Source organism: Tachyglossus aculeatus, chromosome 2, assembly GCF_015852505.1.
Source record: "Tachyglossus aculeatus isolate mTacAcu1 chromosome 2, mTacAcu1.pri, whole genome shotgun sequence".
Lineage (NCBI taxonomy): Eukaryota > Metazoa > Chordata > Mammalia > Monotremata > Tachyglossidae > Tachyglossus > Tachyglossus aculeatus.
In genome coordinates, this window is record NC_052067.1 from 127,836,304 (window position 1) to 127,856,305 (window position 20,002).

General features: G+C 43.9%; 1 non-coding gene across 1 annotated transcript; it reads right to left on the bottom strand.

Moving 5' to 3' along the window:
• Window positions 1–17,224: 17,224 nt before the first annotated feature.
• LOC119924199 lies at window positions 17,225–17,365 on the bottom strand. Its single transcript, XR_005449068.1, has one exon. It is a non-coding gene; the product is annotated as a U4 spliceosomal RNA (small nuclear RNA).
• Window positions 17,366–20,002: the final 2,637 nt, after the last annotated feature.

Below are 20,002 nucleotides of genomic sequence, written 5' to 3' on the forward strand. Positions count from 1 at the left end.
GGGAAGGGAAGGAGGTAAGATGGGGGGGATGGAGAGGCTTACTATGTGCCAAGCACTGTTCTAAGCGCTGAGAAGGTTACAAGGTGATCAGGTTGTCCCACCGGGGGCTCACAGTCTTCATCCCCATTTTACAGATGAGGTCACTGAGGCCCAGAGAAGTTAAGTGACTTGCCCAAAGTCACACAGCTGACAGTTGGCGGAGCTGGAATTAGAACCCATGACCTCTGACTCCAAAGCCCACACTCTTTCCAGATGAACCACGCTGCTTCTCCCATTATGGACTGCTTAGCCATATACCTTTCCTAAAACAACTGATAACTTCAGGTTGTATCATTTACTCTGGTCATACATTCCATGATTTTCACCTACTGGGTGAAGTGTCCTTTGGGTTGGTTTATTTTACTTTGAACCTATTACCTTCACACTTCAGTGGGTGCCCCCATGTCCTAAGTGGCATTTGGTGGCTTGGTGAAATAGCACAGGCTTGGGAGTCAGAGGACATGGGTTCCAATGCCGACTCTTCCACTAGTCCACTGAGTGACCTTAGGCAAGCCACTTAACTTCTCTGTGCCTCAGTTACCTCATGTGTAAAATAGGAATTAAGACTGGGAGCCCAACATGGGAAAACCTGACTACCTAGTATCTACCCCAGCGCTCAGATCAGTGCTTGGCACACAGAAAGCGCTTTAACAAATACCGTAATTATCATATTAGCACTAGCACAAGGATGCTAGAAGTGATGAACATCAGCATGATAAAAGATAATTTTTCAAGTACAAGGAGTGGAATGGACTAGTGACGATCTGGAATTAGAACTCATGACCTTCTGACTCCCAGAAGATATGTCTGTTTCCCCTCTTCTAGACTGTGAGCCTGTTGTTGGGTAGGGACCATCTCTATATGTTTCTGATTTGTACTTCCCAAGCGTTTAGTACAATGCTCTGCACACAGTAAGCACTCAATAAATACGATTGAATGAATGAATGTACATAAATTCTGTGGGGCTGAGGGTGGAGTGAATATCAAGTGCATAAAGGAGCAGTGTGGTCTAGGGCAAATCACTTACCACCTCTGTGCCTCACTTATCTCATCTGTAAAATGGGGATTTAGACTGTGAGCCCCATGCGGGACATGGCCTGTATCCAAACTGATTAGATAGTATCTTTCCCAGCATGTACCTTCCCCAGTGCTTAGTTCAGTGTACATAGGACATAGTAAGTACTTAAAAATAACATTAAAAAAATGGAGCTTGCAATTTACAGGGGAGACAGACATTCAAATAGGTTAGGAAAGTGCAAATAGTGGAGTTTAAGAATATTTACATAAATACTGTGAGGCTGTGGTGAGCATTACAGTGTTTACCAAGTACACACCAAATTCAAAATGAATTCAGCAGGGAAGGCAGATAGAGGAAATAAAGGCCTTAGTTTGGTAAGGCCCCTTGGAGGAGATATGATCCTAGTCCAGTATAGCATCGTTTCCTAGAAAGTTAACCTCCAAGGAAAATGCACAGTTTTAATCACATGCTCACTTTAGAGTGAAATCTTTGCTCTGAGACATGAAGATGAGCTGTTTGAAAAAAATATGCATCGATAATATTTCATTCAGGCACAGAATAACCTGCCGGTCTCATCTCCATAACATTGCCAAAATCCACCCTTTCCTCTCCATCCGAACCCCTACCTTGCTGGTTCAATCTCTCATCTCCCGACTGGATTACTGCATCAGCCTCCTCTCTGATCTCCCATCCTCCTGTCTCTTCCCACTTCAGTCTATACTTCACGCTGCACCCTGGATCCATCTTTGTGCAGAAACACTATGGGCATGTTACTCCCTTCCTCAAAAATCTCCAGTGGCTGCCTGTCAACCTACCCATCAAGCAAAAACTCCTCACTCTCGGCTTCAAGGTTCTACATCACCTCGCCCCCTTCTACCTCACCTCCCTTCTCTCCTTCTCCAGCCCAGCCCGCACCCTCTGCTCCTCTGCCACTAACCTCCTCACTGAACCTCATTCTCACCTGTCCCGCCATCAGCCCCCGGCCCATGTCCTCCACCTGGCCTGGAATGCCCTCCCTCCACACATTCGCCAAGCTAGCTCTCTTCCTCCCTTCAAAGCTCTACTGAGAGCTCACCTCCTCCAAGAGGCCTTTCCAGACTGAGCCCCCTTTTTCCTCTCATTCATTCATTCAATCGTATTTATTGAGCACTTACTATGTGCAGAGCACTGTACTAAGCGCTTGGGAAGTACAAGTCGGCAACAGATAAAGAAGGTCCCTACCCAGCAACGGGCTCACAGTCTAGAAGGGGGAGACAGACAATAGAACAAAACATGGAGACAGGTGTCAAGATCATCAGAACAAACAGAATTAAAGCTATAATAATAACAATAATGGCAAATATGTGCAAAGCACTGTACTAAGCGCTGGAGAGGTTACAAGGTGATCAGGTTGCGAATCATATTTATTGAGCGCTTACTGTGTGCAGAGCACTGTACTAAGCGCTTGGGAAGTACAAGTTGGAATTTCTAATCTTTAGGGTAGATACAAGATAATCAGGTCCCACATGGGGCTCACAGTTTAATGAGGAGGGAGAACAGATATTGAATCCTCATCGGCAAGATGAGGTGCTGAGGTAGATACAAGCTAATCAGGTTGGACACAGTCCATGTCCCACGGGGGGGGTGGGGGGGGGGGTGTCACAGGGTTAATCCCCATTTCACAGTTGAGGGAACCGAGGACCAGAGAAGTGAAGTGACTTGCAGATAAACAGCAGACAAGCGTGGGGGTGTGGAACGATGGCATTAGGACCCGTGACCTTCTGAATCGTAGGCCCGTGCCCCTTCCATTAGCCCGTGCCGCCTCTCTAAGTTGTCACTTGAGTCTGTACCCTTGTGGCTGGAGGTGTGACCTTGGGGAAGTGTTCGGCGATGGCAACTGTTTCTTTGTCTAAGCATATTTGTGCCTGACCCGATCCCCCAAATCTAAGTGTGGCTCAGTGGAAAGAGCCCGGGCTTTGGAGTCAGAGGTCACGGGCTCAAATCCCGGCTCCTCCACTCGTCAGCTGTGTGACTTCGGGGAAGTCACTTCACTTCTCTGGGCCTCAGCTCCCGCATCTGCAAAATGGGGATGAAGACTGTGAGCCTCACATGGGACACCCTTGTAAACTCCCTAGCGCTTAGAACAGTGCTTTGCACACAGTAGGCGTTCAATAAATGCCTTTAGTGCCTTCTAGTGCCCCCCACTATTTTAGTCCCTGTAGAAAGTCTTGCCTGTCCCATCCTTGGCTTGCTTAGGGTGTTTGTCCCAGCCACCCAGCGGGGACGGCAGAGGAGTTGACGCTTTATTCCCGGGGCCGGTTGTTGCTCAGAGGGTGGGGAAGGGGGAAGATAGGTGATGATGGCCCACAGGTCCCGTCAAACTCCCGAGCCTGTCCCTGTTGCCCACTTTTTAGGGGGCTCCATGGGCATTTCTGGGTGGTTCTCTCAGCACTGATGAGTGGACCCCCACGCCCCCAGCAGCTAGGCAAGCTCCAAGCCTCCTCCTCTCCATCCCCCCTGCCCTACCTCCTTCCCCTCCCCACAGCACCTGTGTATGTTTGTACAGATTTATTACTCTATTTTACTTGTACATATTTACTATTCTATTTATTTTGTTAATGATGTGCATCTAGCTTTAATTCTATTTATTCTGACGACTTGACACCTGTCCACATGTTTTGTTTTGTTGTCTGTCTCTCCCTTCTTGACTGTGAGCCCATTGTTGGGTAGGGATCATCTCTATATGTTGCCAACTTGTACTTCCCAAGTGCTTAGTACAGTGCTCTGCACACAGTAAGCACTCATTAAATACGATTGAATGAATCAAATTTTGGAAGATTTCACATCAATCAATGAATGGCACTTCTGTAGCATTGATCACTTTCTGTGGGCAGACCACTGTCAGTGTTTGGGAGAGTACAAGAGAGCAAATGGACACAAGCCTTGCCCTTAACGAATTTACCATCTGATAATTATGATGGTATTTGTTAAGTGCTTACTATATGCCAGGCGCTGTTCTAAGCTCTAGGGTAATAATAATAAAAATAATAATGATGGCATTTGTTAAGTGCTTACTATGTGTAAAGCACTGTTCTAAGCACTGGGGGGATACAAGGTGATCAGGTTGTCCCATGTGGGGCTCACAGTCTAAATCCCCATTTTCCAGATGAGGTAACTGAGGCTCAGAGAAGTTAAGTGACTTGCCCAAGGTCACACAGCATAGACGTGGTGGAGCTGGGATTAGAACTCACGACGTCTGAGTCCCAAGCCCGGGCTCTTTCCACGGAGTCACACTGCTTGGGTTGTCCTAGTCTACATCCCACAAAGGGCTCACAGTCTTAATCCCAATTTTACAAATGAGGGAACTGAGGCCCAGAGAAATTAAGTGACTTGCCCAAGGTAACACAGCAGACAAGTAGCAGAGCTGGGATTAGAACCCATGACCTTCTGAATCCTAGACCCGTACTCTATCTTCTAGAACATGCTACTTCTCTAGCAGGGGGGCTTCTGACTCCCATTTTTAATGATACTCCCAAAATCCTGAAAATAATTGAATACCTCTGCAAAACCAGCCATACCATTCTACTGGTAGTAGTCCTGATATGGGAAGCAGCATGACCTAATGAAAAGATCACAGGCCTGAGAGTCAGAGGGGCCGGGTTCTAATCCAGGTTCCCACTCCTTATTTGCCGTGTGACGTTGAGCAAATCACTTCTCTGTCCCTCAGTACCCTCATCTGCAAAATGGGGATTTTACCCATATCTGGTCTCCCTGCTGCTTATACTGTGAGACCTATGTGGGACATGATTACCTTGTATCTACCTCAGCACTTAGTACTATGCTTGGCAGATGGTCAGGGCTTAATAAATACCATGGTCACTATTATTATATCATATATACATATATTATATGACCCAGCAAAAATTAGAGCGTTTGATGCACACCCTAACCAAGTGGCAAATATCTATACTGTGTCCACACGTCTTCAAAAATATTTCATTTAAACACCTGTAAACACTCTCTGAAGTCACAGTCCCATTTCCCCCTCTTAAAATCCAAATAAATAACTTTGAGAAGAAGCAAGGGAATGCTTTTCACTTGGTAGCTTGGAAAAGCTGAAATTGTTCTATGGATATTTAGATGTGGATTTCTAAAGCCATCTTTTTTGTAAGGGTGGGATGGCTTATGTTTCTGTAAATACAACAGGGTTCCAGCAGAAAATCGACCCCATGGAAAAACTCCAAGCTGCAAATTGATTTTATTGAAAAATGACATTCCAAAAACAAATTAAGCTAGCATCCTATTCTGGGTTTTGAAGGCAATACTGGTTTAATAAAAAGGGGATATTGGTCTTTTCACAGACAACCCCCAAGAACCAAGGAGGGTGTACACTGAGTTGGTGTAGTGCTGGAATAATTAGATGTGATACTAATAGTTGGCTTCTATATGGTTATTGAGCAAAGGCCCTTTACAATTCAAGCCAACTAGTGAGAACTGAACCCCAAACAGGCTATCAATCGTATTTATTGAACACTTACTGTGTAAAGAGCACTGTACTAAATGCTCAATAAATACATTAATGGTTGAAACATTTATTAAAATGATGAACTTCCATAATGTCATGTAATGAAAATAGCATAAGCCTGGGAGTCTAAAGATCTAGGGTCAAGTCTCAGCTCCACTGCATGGCTGCTGTGTGACCTTGGGCAAATTACTTAATTTTTCTGTGCTTTGGTTCTCTCACCTGTAACTCTTCTCACTCCCTCTTGAACTGTGAGCCCTACATGGGACAGGGATTGTGTTCATCTTGATTATCTTGTATCTACTCCAATGCTTGGTACAGTGCTTGACGCATAGAAAGTGCTAAGCAAATATTATCATCATTGCTATTATCATCATTAGTTATGATCATTTATCCTTAATAATTATCATTAAGTATTAATTATCCTCTTAACTGTGAGCTTGTCCTCTAGACGGTAAGCTTGTTATGAGCGGGGAATGTATTTGTCTACGGTCATACTGTACTCACCCAAGGACTTAGTGCACTGCACACAGTATGCACTCAATAATTCTATTGAATGATATGTAATTATCCTTATAACCCAAACACTGGGCTCCATCAGGAGCATCTGGTCATTAAGGAATGCAGGAGACCAGTGGTGCCCACTTAACATTTAAATCATGGAGATGGAGCACTGAGCATGGCTCAGTGGAAAGAGCACGGGCTTTGGAGTCAGAGGTCGTGGGTTCAAATTCCGGCTCCACCAATTGTCAGCTCTGTGACTTTGGGCAAGTCACTTAACTTCTCTGCACCTCAGTTACCTCATCTGTAAAATGGGGATTAAGACTGTGAATCCCCTGTGGGACAACCTGATCACATTGTAACCTCCCCAGTGCTTAGAACAGTGCTTTGCACATAGTAAACACTTAATAAATGCCATCATTAAAAGAAATGGGAAAAGAAGCAGATAAGGAGCCCTCCTCTCCTCTTCTCCCACTCCCTTCTGTGCCGGTTACTTGCTCCTTCATTCATCCTGCCTCTCATCCCTACAGCATATATGTATATATCTGAATATATCTGTAATTTATTTTATTTATTAAGCCTATGTTCCTACCCAAACCCTGTCCTCCTGCTCACTTTCCTCTCACTGTTGACAGCACCACCACCCTTCCTGTCTCACAAGCCCGTAACCTTGGCATTATCCTTAACTCCTCTCTCTCGTTCAACTCACGTATTCAAGCCATCACTAAATCCTGTCAGTTCTACCTTCAGAACATCATCAAAATCTGCCCCTTCCTCTCTGTCCAAACTGTTATCACCATGCAAGCACTTATCCTATCCCTCCTTGATTGTTTTAACAGCCTCCTTGCAGACCACCCTGCCTCCTGTCTCTCCCTACCCCAGTCCATACTCCATTCTGCTGCTCAAATCATTTTCCTTCAAAACATTCGGACCATGTTTCTCCACTCCTCAAGAAACTCCACTGGTTACCCATACACCTCAACATCAAGCAAAACTCCTCACCATTGGCTTTAAAGCACATCACCTTGCCCTCTCCCACCTCACCTTGCTACTCTCCTACTCCAACCCAGCCCATACACTTCATTCCTCTAATGCTAACCCTCTCACGGTACCTCAAGCTCATCTATCTCCCCACCAACATCTTGCCCATATCCTACCTCTGGCTTGGAATGCCCTTCCTCCTCATATAATAATAATAATGGCATTTGTTAAGCACTTACTATGTGCAAAGCACTGTTCTAAGCGCTGGGGGGATACAAGGTGATCAGGTTGTCCCACATGGGGCTCACAGTCTTAATCCTCATTTTACAGATGAGGTAGCTGAGGCTCAGAGAAGTTAAGTGACTTGCCCAAGGTCACACAGCAGACAGGTAGCGGAGCTGGGATTCAAACCCATGACCTCTGACTCCAAAGCCTATGCTTTTTCCACTGACTGAGCCGTGCTGCTTCTCATAGCCACACGGCTTCTCATCATCTCAATTATCAGACAGATTATTGCTCTCCCCCACTTCAAAACCTTATTGAAGGCACATCTCTTCCAAGAAGCCTTCCCTAAGCCCTCCTCTCCTCTTCTCCCACTCCCTTCTGCACCACTCATACTTGCTCCTTCATTAATCCTCCCTCCCATTCCCACAGCACATATTCATATATCTGTAATTCATTTATTTAACTATATTAATGTCTGTTTTTCTCTAACCGTTGAGCTCTCTGTGGGCAGGAATGTGTCGTTATATTGTACTTTTCCAAGCACTTAGGACAGTGCTTTGCACACAGTAAGTGCTCAATACATACAACTGAGAGGACAAAAAATAGAAAAGGGCAAAGAGGGAGAATGAGAGAGAAGAAAAAGGTACTCACCAATGTTCCAATTCAGCTCCTTTTGTGTCCTGGCTGGGCTAGGCAGCTCGGAGAGAGGGAATGGCAGGTGATGATCCTAGGATGCCTGGATGCTCATGGACTAATAGCAGCCCTTTCCCTCACCCATGAGGGAGGAGCACTGCCCTTTGGGACCGACAAGGACTACTGAAAGTAGCCCAGGTGCTCTGGGGCTGTGTAGCCTTTTAGCCATAGCTGACAGTCAGTCAGTTAGTTGATTGTATTTACTGAGCCCTTACTGTTTGCAGAAATCTTGGCCCTCCTGGAGTGGGCATCTATTTAGGCAAGACTGCTTAGCTGATCCTTATCAGCAGAAATCCCACTCACCATTCAATTCATTCATTGGTATTTATTGAGTGCTTATTCATTCATTCAATCATATTTATTCATTCAATCGTTTTGAGCACTTACTGTGGGCATAGCACTTTCCTAAGTGCTTGGAAAGTACAATAGTGAATAGTGACATTCCCTGCCCACAGTGAGCTTACAGTCTTGCTTTCTGTGTGCAAAGCACTGTACCAAATGCTTAAGAGAATACAATATAAATGATAGACACATTCCCTGCCCAGGATGGGTTTACAGCTTGAGGGGGAGATAGACATTAATATAAATAGATAAATTACAGAAGTGTTGTTTGTCCTGGGAGGAGAGATGAGTAAAGGGAGCTTATTGTATACACAGCCCTGCACTAAACCCTGGGAGGAGAACAATACAATAGAGTAGGTAGACTCCATCCATGTCCTTAAACCGTCACCGAACAGTCACACAACGGTCCTGAAAGTCACTTCTCCCTTCCCCCCAGCTCTAGTCTGTGATGCCATAGTCAGGGAAAAGTATTAGATCTTGGCAGAGGCAGCTTGAACTGGAATCGATTTCATTGCTACTCAGGAAACCAATAATCATTGTGGAGATCTCAGATCTTGGTGTCTGCCTGGAGTAGGGGCTGGAGAAGAAGCTTGGTGCCTGACAGACATATAGACTTGGGGTGGCATGGGGCTGGAGGTAGGGCTTTGGAGTCAGAGATCATCGGTTCAAACACCGGCTCTGCCACTTGTCAGCTGTGTGACTCTGGGCAAGTCACTTCACTTCTCTGGGCCTCAGTTACCTAATCTGGAAAATGGGATTAAAACTATGAGCCACCCCCCCCCCCCCCCACCGTAGGACAACCTGATCACCTTGTAATCTCCCCAGTGCTTAGAACAGTGCTTTGTACATAGTAAGTGCTTAATAAATGCTATCATCATCATCATCATTATTATTATCATTATTATTTTCTGGGTGAACTTCCTGCAGGAGTGGGGTGGTTGGCCTTCTGGAAGACTCCTGGGCTTCAGGCGAAGGATGGTGGCAGTAATAGGGGGGCAGGAGTCCGGAGTGCTCTGCAGAGTTGCCCCAAGCTGATTTTTAAAAAGAGAAGAACTGGAGGACTTCAGGATCCAGCAGAGACTAGCCAGGGCCTGGGTGCTTCTAAAGTGAGCCCGTTGTTGGGTACGGATCGTCTCTGTATGTTGCCATTTTGTACTTCCCAAACTCTTAGTATAGTGCTCTGCACACAGTAAACGCTCAATTTATACGATTGCATGAATGAATAAAGTGACTCTGTGGGCTCTTGTGGCCAGGATTTAGGGCTGAGACCCTCCAGGAACATCACATTCGCTGAGCAAGAAGGCTAAAGACACTCACCAGAGTCAGATTATAGGTGGAGGCTGAGAAATGCTTTCTCCAGTTGCTTTTCATTGCTTCCATCGCTGCTCTTCCATTTACCTGTCTCTCCTCCCCCAACCCTCTCTTCTCTCATACACCTCCTTCATCAACTTACCTCCAGCAGATATGCCTTTGTTTCTTCTTGAGACTTTGTTTTTTGCCTTCAAAATGTCAGCAAATTCTGGATTATCCTCCTGTCCTGAAAATCTTAGCATCCTGAAGAACCAGTACAGAAAAATTGAGATTAACCTTGATCTTTCTCAGTGTCCCTATCAGTTTGTCCATCATACTTAATTCCTCTCACCAGGCTAGCAAAATTAGCTGTCCCATCTTGCACAACGATGCTCTACTTTTAAATCGCCTTTTTGTCAACTTTCTTCTAGACTCATTTTATTATGCAATTATATGTATTTATTAGATGAAGCTGAAGTTACAATTCAGATGCCAGTACTATGGCAAAAAGTGGCAGCTGTGTCAATATCAGTACCTTCAGCTAAACACATCTCCTTAAACCCAGTGAAAGGTTGGTTGGTCACTATCATTACACCAAGAAAACAGACCATCCTGTAAATAATAATAGCATTTATTAAGTGCTTACTATGTTCAAATCACTGTTCTAAGTGCTGGGGAGGTTACAAGGTGATCAGGTTGTCCCAGGTGGGACAGTCTTAATCCCCATTTTACAGCTGAGGTAACTGAGGCAAAGAGAAGTTAAGTGACTTGCCCAAAGTCACACAGCTGACAATTGGTGGAGCAGGGATTTGAACCCATGACCTCTGACTCCAAAGCCCATGCTCTTTCTACTGAGCCACACTGCTTCTCTAAATACATACTTGACAGCTATTTCATAGATGCTTTCTACTCCTAGGGGCAGTTTAGCTCCTTTACAGCAACCTCCTTTTTTTCAGGGTTTTTTTTAAAATGGTATTTATTAAGTGCTTACTATGTGCTAGACACTGTTCTAGGCACTGGGTAAGACGCAAGCTAATCAGGTTGGACACAGTCCAATACCGGGGTTTCCGGTATTAATGCCCAATTTTACAGACAAGATAACTGAGGCACAGAGAAGTGAAGCAATTTGCCCAAGGTCCCAAATCAGACAAGTGGAAGAGCCAGGATTAAAACCTAGGTCCTTCTGATTCCCAGGCCTGTGCTCTATCCACTAGACATCCCTGATTCTCTAGGTCTCACTGCCTTTTTTAGGTTGGCCCAGAAATGATATATGTGGAATGTGGCAGCAGTCACCTCAGAATCTCTCTCCATCAGTTATAGAAGGGCTGCTTCGCTGTTGAGAAGCAGCGTGGCTTAGCGGAAAGAGCCCGGGCTTGGGAGTCAGAAGTTGTGGGTTCTAATCCCAGCTCTGTCACTTGTCAGCTGTGTGACTTGGGGTAAATCACTTAACTTCTCTGTGCCTCAGTTCCCTCATCTGTAAAAACGGGGATTAAGGCTGTGAGCTCCACATGGGACAACCCGATTACCTTGTATCTCCCCCAGCACTTAGAACAGTGCTTGGCACATAATAAGCTTAAAAAATGCCATTATTATTATTATTATGGTCTTCCTTGCTTAGTAACATACATGGATGTAAGGTCAAAAATTAGTAGATGGACCCTTTCATTCATCTAAATTCATCTGGGCAAAATCACAGCTGCCCGCTCAATTTTCCTTTAAAATTTACAAGTGCGTGACAAGAATTGTCAGGCCGCTGGCAGCTTATTTGTTTTTACAAAGTGCAGGCACAGTCATCTAAAACCCATAAAGTGCCATAGCCTGTCATCACTGCAAAGATGGTGCCATTATTTAAATTAGCATGTGAATGATATTTTCTCGACATGATGGCTTTTCAGATGGCTATCGGTTCTAAGCAAGCCACAGTAAACCGACTTTAAGCATCTTCAGCCCATTAGTCCTGTCCATAATTTGATGCTTTCAGGAAAGCAAACTGATAATAAAAAAGATGTTCTCTTTGTTTATGCCCACAAGAAGCCTCTGGGGAAGCATTTATGCCATAATTACCTGAATATGAGTACAACATCATGACCTTAGCAGGTAGAGGAAATAAGCACTCGCTATTCATTGTCCGGATACAGTATATGCTTAGCCTTTTTAGGATCGGAGACTGGTAGTAGTGATATTTTTATCCTAAAAGTTTGTGTCTCACCAGGGCCTATATGCACCCTCAATCATTCATTTTGAACACCCGAGTTGTAAATATCAATCAATGGTATTTTTTGAGCACTTATTGTGGGCAGGGCACTGTACTGTTTGGAAGCATATGACACAATAGAGTTATAGACAGTAAAGTTGGTAGTATAATTTTTTTTTATGTTTATCTCCCCCTTTAGAGCATAAGCTCCTATGGGTAGGTAATGTGTTGCTTTTTTTCTTTTTTATTAAGTATTCATTAAGTGCTTACATCTTTCAGGCACTGTACTAAATGCTGGGGAGGATACAAGCTAATAAGATTGGACACAGTCCATGTCCCAAATGGGGCTTGGAGTCTTAATCCCCATTTGTACAGATGAGGTATTGAGGCACAGAGAAGTTAAGTGACTTGTCCAAGCTCACACAGCAGAGAAGTGGCAGAGGCAAGATTAGAACCCAGGTCCTTCTGACTTCCAGGCCATTGCTCCATCCATTGGACCTCACCTCTTCTTTTGTCTGCATTTCCCAAAAGCCTAATACAGTTTTCTGCACCATGTGGACATTCCATAAATGCTACTGTTTGGGAGGCGGCAAAAGGTTAATATTGAGGATGGGAAACAGAGACTGTGAATGAGAGGGAGTGGCATATTTATGGAGGTGAAACAAATAAGGGAGCTAGGCTAGGATGGGGAAGTGTGAAGATATGTCTACGGGGATAGAGATAAAATAAAGTAGAAATATAAAGGTAGGACATGCGAACTAAGGGACAATTGTGAGAAGCAGCAAAATGCAGTACAGAAAGTTGGTTAATAATAATAGTGGTATTTTTTAAGCACTCAGTGCCAGACAGTGCCAGTGCCAGACAGTGCCAGACACTGTACTAAGCGCTGGAGTGGATACAAGCAAATTGGGTTGAACACAGTCCCTGTCCCACATGGGGCTTACAGTATTTAATCCCCATTTTGCAGATGCGGTAACTGAGGCCCAGAGAAGTGAAGTGACTTGTCCAAGGTCACAAAGCAGATAAGAGTGGAGCCAGGATTAAAAACCAGGTCCTTCTATCTTCCAGGCCTGTGGTCTATCCAAGAGGCTGCTTCCACTTTGAGGCAGAAATAATGTCTTACAACTCTATTGCATTGTACTTTCCTCTCAGTACAGTATTCTGTACACAGTAAGCGCTCAGTCAGTCAATTACTCGGTATTTGTAGATCACTGATTGATATAAATATCATTGATCTATAAATATCATGGACTGATTGATAAAGGTCACCCATAAGTCCATTCACACATCATGAACCCCACTGGACACACAACATGGCCCAATATACAGCCCCTCACCCACGTCCTGCCTCTGGCCTGGGATGCCCTCCCTCCTCGAATCTGACAATTACTCTCCCTCCACTTCAAAGCCTTATAGAAGGCACATCTCCTAGAGGCCTTACCTGATTAATCCCTTCTCTTCTTCTTCCTCTCCCTTGTGTGCCTCCCTGGCTTGCTCCCTTTATTCATCTCCCCTCTCAGCCCCACAGCATTTGTGTACATATCTGTAATTTCTTTATTTACATCAATGTCTGTCTCCCCTTCTAGACTGCAAGCCCTTTGGGGTCAGAGAATGCATCTGTTTATTGCTATATTGTACTCTTCCAAGTGCTTAGGAAAGTACTCTGCACACAGTAGGCACTTAATAAATTCGATTGAATGAATACAAACCATAGAAGAGATGTCCAGAGGAGGGTGGAATGATGGTGAAGGCTCTGATGAGGACCAGGTGGAACCATTAAGGGCCGAAGGGGCACGGGGGTGGGGTGTAAAATAAAACAGTAGGGGTGAGTCACCCATGGACAGTTGGCTCAGAGTGGTGGTCCCTAGAGTGACATCCCAGGGTGGCATGAGGATGAACAGAGCCCCTGTGGGGAGTGGGGCCTGGCAGGATTCAATCAGCAACTATTGCTGACTGGAATCTCCTGGTGCCTGCTGTTCACTGTCTTCAGTAGCGAAGAGGGGGATAACAGTCACTACTAGTCAGTCAGTCAATCACATTTATTGAGCGCTTACTGTGTGCACAGCACTGAGAAACAACATGGCATAGTGGATAGAGCATGGGCCTGGGAATCAGAAGATCCCATATGTTGCATAAATTGGCATATGTTGCCAATTTGTACTTCCCAAGCGCTTAGTACAGTGCTCTGCACATAGTAAGCGCTCAATAAATATGATTGATGATGATGATGATGAAGATCATGGGTTCTAATCCCTACTCTGCCACTCGTCTGCTGCATGACCTCGGGCAAATCACTACATTCTCTGTGCCTCAGTTATCTCATCTGTAAAATGGGAGTTGAGACTGTGAGCTCACTGTGCAGGGACTGTCCAACACAATTTGCTTGTATCCACCCCAATCAATCAATCAATCAATCAATCAATCGTATTTATTGAGCACTTACTATGTGCAGAGCACTGTACTAAGCGCTTGGGAAGTACAAATTGGCAACACATAGAGACAGTCCCTACCCAACAGTGGGCTCACAGTCTAAAAGGGGGAGACAGAGAACAGAACCAAACATACCAACAAAATAAAATAAATAGGATAGAAATGTACAAGTAAAATAAATAAATAAATAAATAAATAAAGTAATAAATATGTGCAACCATGTACAACCCCAATGCTTAGTACAGTGCCTAGCACATTGTAAGCGCTTAACAAATACCACAATTCTTATCATTATCTTATCTTATCATTATTCTTATCATTATTACTAAGCACTTGGGAGAGTACAAAATAACAATAAACTGACACATTTCCTGCCCACAATGAGCTTACCACTACTGTAATAATAATAATGACATATATTAAGTGCTTACTATGTGCAAAGCACTGTTCTAAGTGCCGGGGAGTTTACAAGGTGATCAGGTTGTTCCACCTGGGGCTCACAGTCTTAATCCCCATTTTACAGATGAGGTAACTGAGGCCCAAGTGACTTGCCCAAAGTTACAGAGTTGACAAGTGGGGGAGCCGGGATTTGAACTGATGACCTCTGACTCCAAAGCCCGTGCTCTTTCCACTGAGCCACCCTGTCATCCATGCCCAAACCTGAGAGCTGCCCTGCATCTTCCGTGTGAGTGGTGGCATCCTAGGGGCCCCGGAGGAGGTTGGTGGCAGAAAGGTCTCAGAATAGGCACTACAGAGTTGTGGGAAGAGTTCGGTCTAGAAAGGGAAAGGAGCAAGCAGAATGGAAATAATCAAGCTGGAAGTACACATAAACCTATCTGTAATTTCTTTATATTAATGTTCGTCTCTCCCTCTAGACTGTAAGCTCATTGTGGGAATATAATGAGTCTGTTCAGTGTTCTATTGTGCTCTCCCAAGTGCTTAGTACAGTGCTTTGCACACAGTAAGTGCTCAATAAATATGATTGATTGAATGAGTGAATGAAAGGGCCTTGATAAATAAGAGCAGCCTGTTGTCCATGAAATCCCTAGGTGGATAGATTTTTACATCTGATAGTTACAAATAAACCAGTTTGGGAGCAGACCTGGGCTCTAACATAAATTCTGGCTCTAGCTTGCATAGTAAAATATGCATACTGTCAGACTAGTGGAGTTACTGTAGTAATGACATACTGTTCAGTTTATGTAGGTCTCACAGTGGAAAGATACTACTGTATATTTTTTTTCCCCTAAGTTTCTGGTGGATTTTTTTTTTACTCTTTGCTGAATCAATTTAGACTGTAAGCTTGTTGTGGGAAGGGAATATGTCTACCAACTCTGTTATAATGTACTTTCCCAAATTTTTAGTGTAGTGCTCTTCACAGGGTGAGCGCTCAATAAATACAATTGATTGATTGATTCATTAACCTGCAGGAAAAAAAAGGTGTGATAATTAAGTAATGGTCTCCAAGAGGAAGATGGTTAACTGGGTAATGGTCTCCAAGATGAAGATGGTTAACTGGTTTCCAATAAGGACACAAGAAGAAAGAGACGAACTGTGGCATGAAATTATAGTTTTGATATTTTTGCAAACTATAAAGGCAGTGTATTGGAAAATTAAATCTTTAGATTTCCTCCTTGAGAATCAGTTACTAGTATTTACTGAACATCTACTGCACGCAGAACACTGTACTAAGTTCTTGAGAGAGTTAAAAGACACAATCCCTGCCTTCAAGCTTAGAGTATAGTGAGAGAGACCATCACAAAATGAGGTATAGAAAGCAAAATGGATAAGTAGATGAATATGTGCTTAACTAGAGAATGTAAGTCACTATATGCAGAAGTGCTATGGGTGAGTATGTAATTGATGCAGAAATAGTGAAATGGAAATTAGTGGCATATAACCTGGGGAGAAGAAAACTAAATCAGGGAAGGCCTCCTGGAAGAAATGTGTTCAAAAGGGCTTTAAAGATGCAAAGAGCAGTAGGCTGGAGGATGTGAATGAGGAGAGAATTCCAGGCAGAAGAAAGGCAGTTAGTAAGGGGTTGGAGATGGGAGTGATGGGAATGAGGCACAGCGAGTAAGCTGGTTAAAGAAGGGTAAAGATTGCAAACTGGAGTGAGATGGGAGAAGACAGTAAGAAGGAGAGAGCCAGTGAAGTGCCTTGAAGCCAATAATGAGGAATTTCTACTTAATGCAGAGAGGAATGGATGACCTATGAAGGTTTTAGAAGGATGAGAAGATGTGTGCAGAATATATCTTAGAAAAATGATCTAGACAGGGGAACTAAGTATGGATTAGAGTTTGGAGGGATTTACAGGACTGGACTGTAAACTCTTGAAGGGTAGGGATCATCATAATAATAATAATAATTTTGGTATTTGCTAAGCACTTACTATGTGCAGATCACTGTTCTAAGTGCTGGGGAGGATACAAGGTGATCAGGTTATCCCATGTGGGGCTCACAATCTTAACCCCCATTTTACAGATGAGGAAACTGAGGAACAGAGAAATTTAAGTGACTTGGCCAAAGTCACACAACTGACAAGCTTTAGAGCCGGGCCTTGAACCCATGACCTCTGACTCCCAAGCCCGGGCTCTTTCCATTGAGCCATGCTGCTTCTCTATTGCACCCGAGAGCAGGAGTCGGGAGGAAACTGGCCATTGAGGAAAGGAAACAAAGAAACAGACACCGCTAGCACACAGGATGACCATCGGGAAAAGACGCTGGTTATCTATCACTGCTCATCCCTCACTCAGTGGAATGGATTGAGCGCTTATTCATTTGTGTGCGGAAGAGGGCTGCCCTGAGTGCTTTGATTAGGCCCAAGAACAGATCGTGCACAGGAGGGCTCAGAGAAGGGAAGCGGGAAATTCAAGCAGGGTGGAGGAAGGGAGAACCTTGGGCCACACACGCCAACCTACGAAGTCTGAGGACAGAAGGAGACAACATGGAAAGTTTGAGGAAAGAGACCAGATAAGATGCTCTCACATTAAACCACAGAGAAGACTGTCCTCCTGAGAGGTCGTCAAAAATTGCCAGTAGCATCTGTGTCACAAGACGCCACGGCGGAGTATTGGGAAAAGTTTTCAACCAGAAATAATCACGCCTCGGATCATCCTCACAGGCTACGAAACTGCCAATGTGCAAAGCCAGTGTTAGCAACTGTTACCAAGGGATCATGTTACCAACTTTGTGGTAGGGTACTCTCCCAAGCATTTAGTATAGTGCTCTGTGTACGGTAAGTAATAGATAAACACAATTGATTGATTGATTGAGATCATGAGGAAGCTTGAATAGTATTCAGGCTAGGATATGGCAAGTTCTGGATCAATGAGGTGGACGTTGAACACGACAAAAAAACTGACAGAATTTAGTGGCAGACTAAATATTGAGGTTGAAAGAGAGAGAGGATATCAAGGCCAAGTTTGAGGGCTTGAGCTAGTCTTCTAGACTGTGAGCCCGTTGAGGGGTAGGGACCGTCTCTATATGTTGCCAACTTGTACTTCCCAAGCGCTTAGTATAGTGCTCTGCACACAGTAAGTGCTCAATAAATACGATTGAATAAATGAAATGAATGAATGGAGAGGAAGTCTTGCCAACTGACAGGAGGGTTGAAGAGGAGAAGTTTGGGAGGGAATATGATAAATTTATCCTGGCATGGCTTAGTAATCAAAGTGATCATTTTGATTCCCTCCTCAAAAATCACCAGTGGTTGCCTATCAACCTTCGACTCACGCACAAACTCCTCACTCTCAGCTTCAATGCTCTCCATCACCTTGGCCCCTCCTACCTCACCTCCCTTCTCTCCTTCTAAATCCCAGCCCTCACACTCTGCTCCTCTGCCGCTAACCTCCTCACTGTGCCTCGTTCTTGCCTGTCCCGCCGTCGACCCCCGGCCCACGTCCTACCTCTGGCCTGGAATGCCCTCCCTCCACCAAACTAGCTCTCGTCCTCCCTTCAAATCGCTACTGAGAGCTCACCTCCTCCAGGAGGCCTTCCCGGGCTGAGCCCCCCCTTTTCCTCTCCTCCTCCTCCTCCCCTCCCCATCGCCCCCCTTCCCTCCCTCTGTCCTTCCCCCTCCCCACAGCACTTGTGTACAGTTGTACATATTTATTACTCTATTTTATTAATGATGTGTATATAGCTATAATTCTATTCATTCTGATGGTATTGACACCTGTCTACTTGTTTTGTTTTTTTTGTCTATCTCTCCCTTCTAGAATGTGAGTATATGTTGCCAATTTGTACATCCCAAACGCTTAGTACAGTGTCCTGCACACAGTAAGCGCTTAATAAATACGATTGAATGAATGCATGAATGACTGATAAACTTTACAAGTTTCAAGTCTTTTATTGTTGATTTTAGAATTCCTATGAGTCCCAAAAATGTGAATCAATGGTGACATCTAGTGGATGCATTCATAATACCAATCAATTTAGCCCACGTAATACCTTAATTCCAAAACACTTTGGTTCCAATTAAAACTAATTTTTTACAAATTAGATGAAAACTTGTTACAAGATATATGTCCCTACCCCTTTGATTCATCCATCATAAGGTGATACGAATCCTAGAATCATCAGACTAACTGAACTCACTAAAGGAAACCAGATTGCAATTTGAAAAGTACTCCTAGAGTCACCATTTGAAAGCTAAACCCAGCTGGTTTTAGCAGTGTTAGCAATAATTTAATTAAACTCTAAGCAGCTATATATTTTTGCAGTTCTTAGATCTTCCAAATCCAATGCTATACACAATGGCTGTCAATAGCTGATGAACATTCTCTCGACTTTGAAATAACCACTACAGCAATCCTAATTTTAAAAAATCCAGCACGATAGACTGAAGGCACAGTTCACCTCTCTCCTGAGATTTAATTACTTCAATTAGCCCTTAATTAGATATCTATGAAGTTCATAATGAATTACACATTACTAAATACTGGAATATAACAAATGCTATTATTTAAATCAGAGGATGTCAAGGGTTTAGAAGAAGCCACCTGGCCTAATAGAGTATAGGCCTGGGACTCACAAGGACTAAATAAGTCACAAGGACCTGGTTTCTAATCCCATCTCTGCCACTTGTCTGCTGTGTGACCTTGGGCAAGTCACTTCACTTCTCTGGCCCTCAGTTGCCTCAACTGTAAAAGGGGGATTAAGACTATGAGCCCTATGTGGGACAGGCAAGGACTGTGCCCAACCTGATTATGTTGTATTTACCCCAGTGCTTAGAACAGTGCCTGGCACATAATAAGCACTTAGCAAATGCCATAATCATTTATTAATTACTAATAATACTATTATTATATGTGTAGAAGTGGTAAACATCGTGAGAAGGAACACAGCCCAGCCTAGTGAAGAGAATATGTACCTGAGAGTCAGAGGTTCTAATCCCAACTCTGCTATTTGCCTACTGTGACATTGACCTAATTAGTTAACTTTAAGGGGTCTCAGTTTCTTCACTTAAAAAGTGGAGTTACAGTACCTATTTTCCTCCCAAATTAGACCGTGAGCCCCATGTGGGACAGGCTCTGTTGCTACCCCGGCACTTGGTACAGTGCTTGGCACCTAGTAGGCACTTTATTATGAAGATAGGGCTCAATTAGAGACAGAAATGTCAAAATATATTTGGGGCTTCATATACCAGGACCAGGTTGCTTAGTTGAGGGTAACAAGAAATCCAAGGATAGTCTATTGATGTAGTTGGATGCTTTAGTGAGCTTTAGGTGCTGGGGTTGACCATGGGATGAAATGCAGTTGGGAGGAGGTAGAACTGGATCATGAA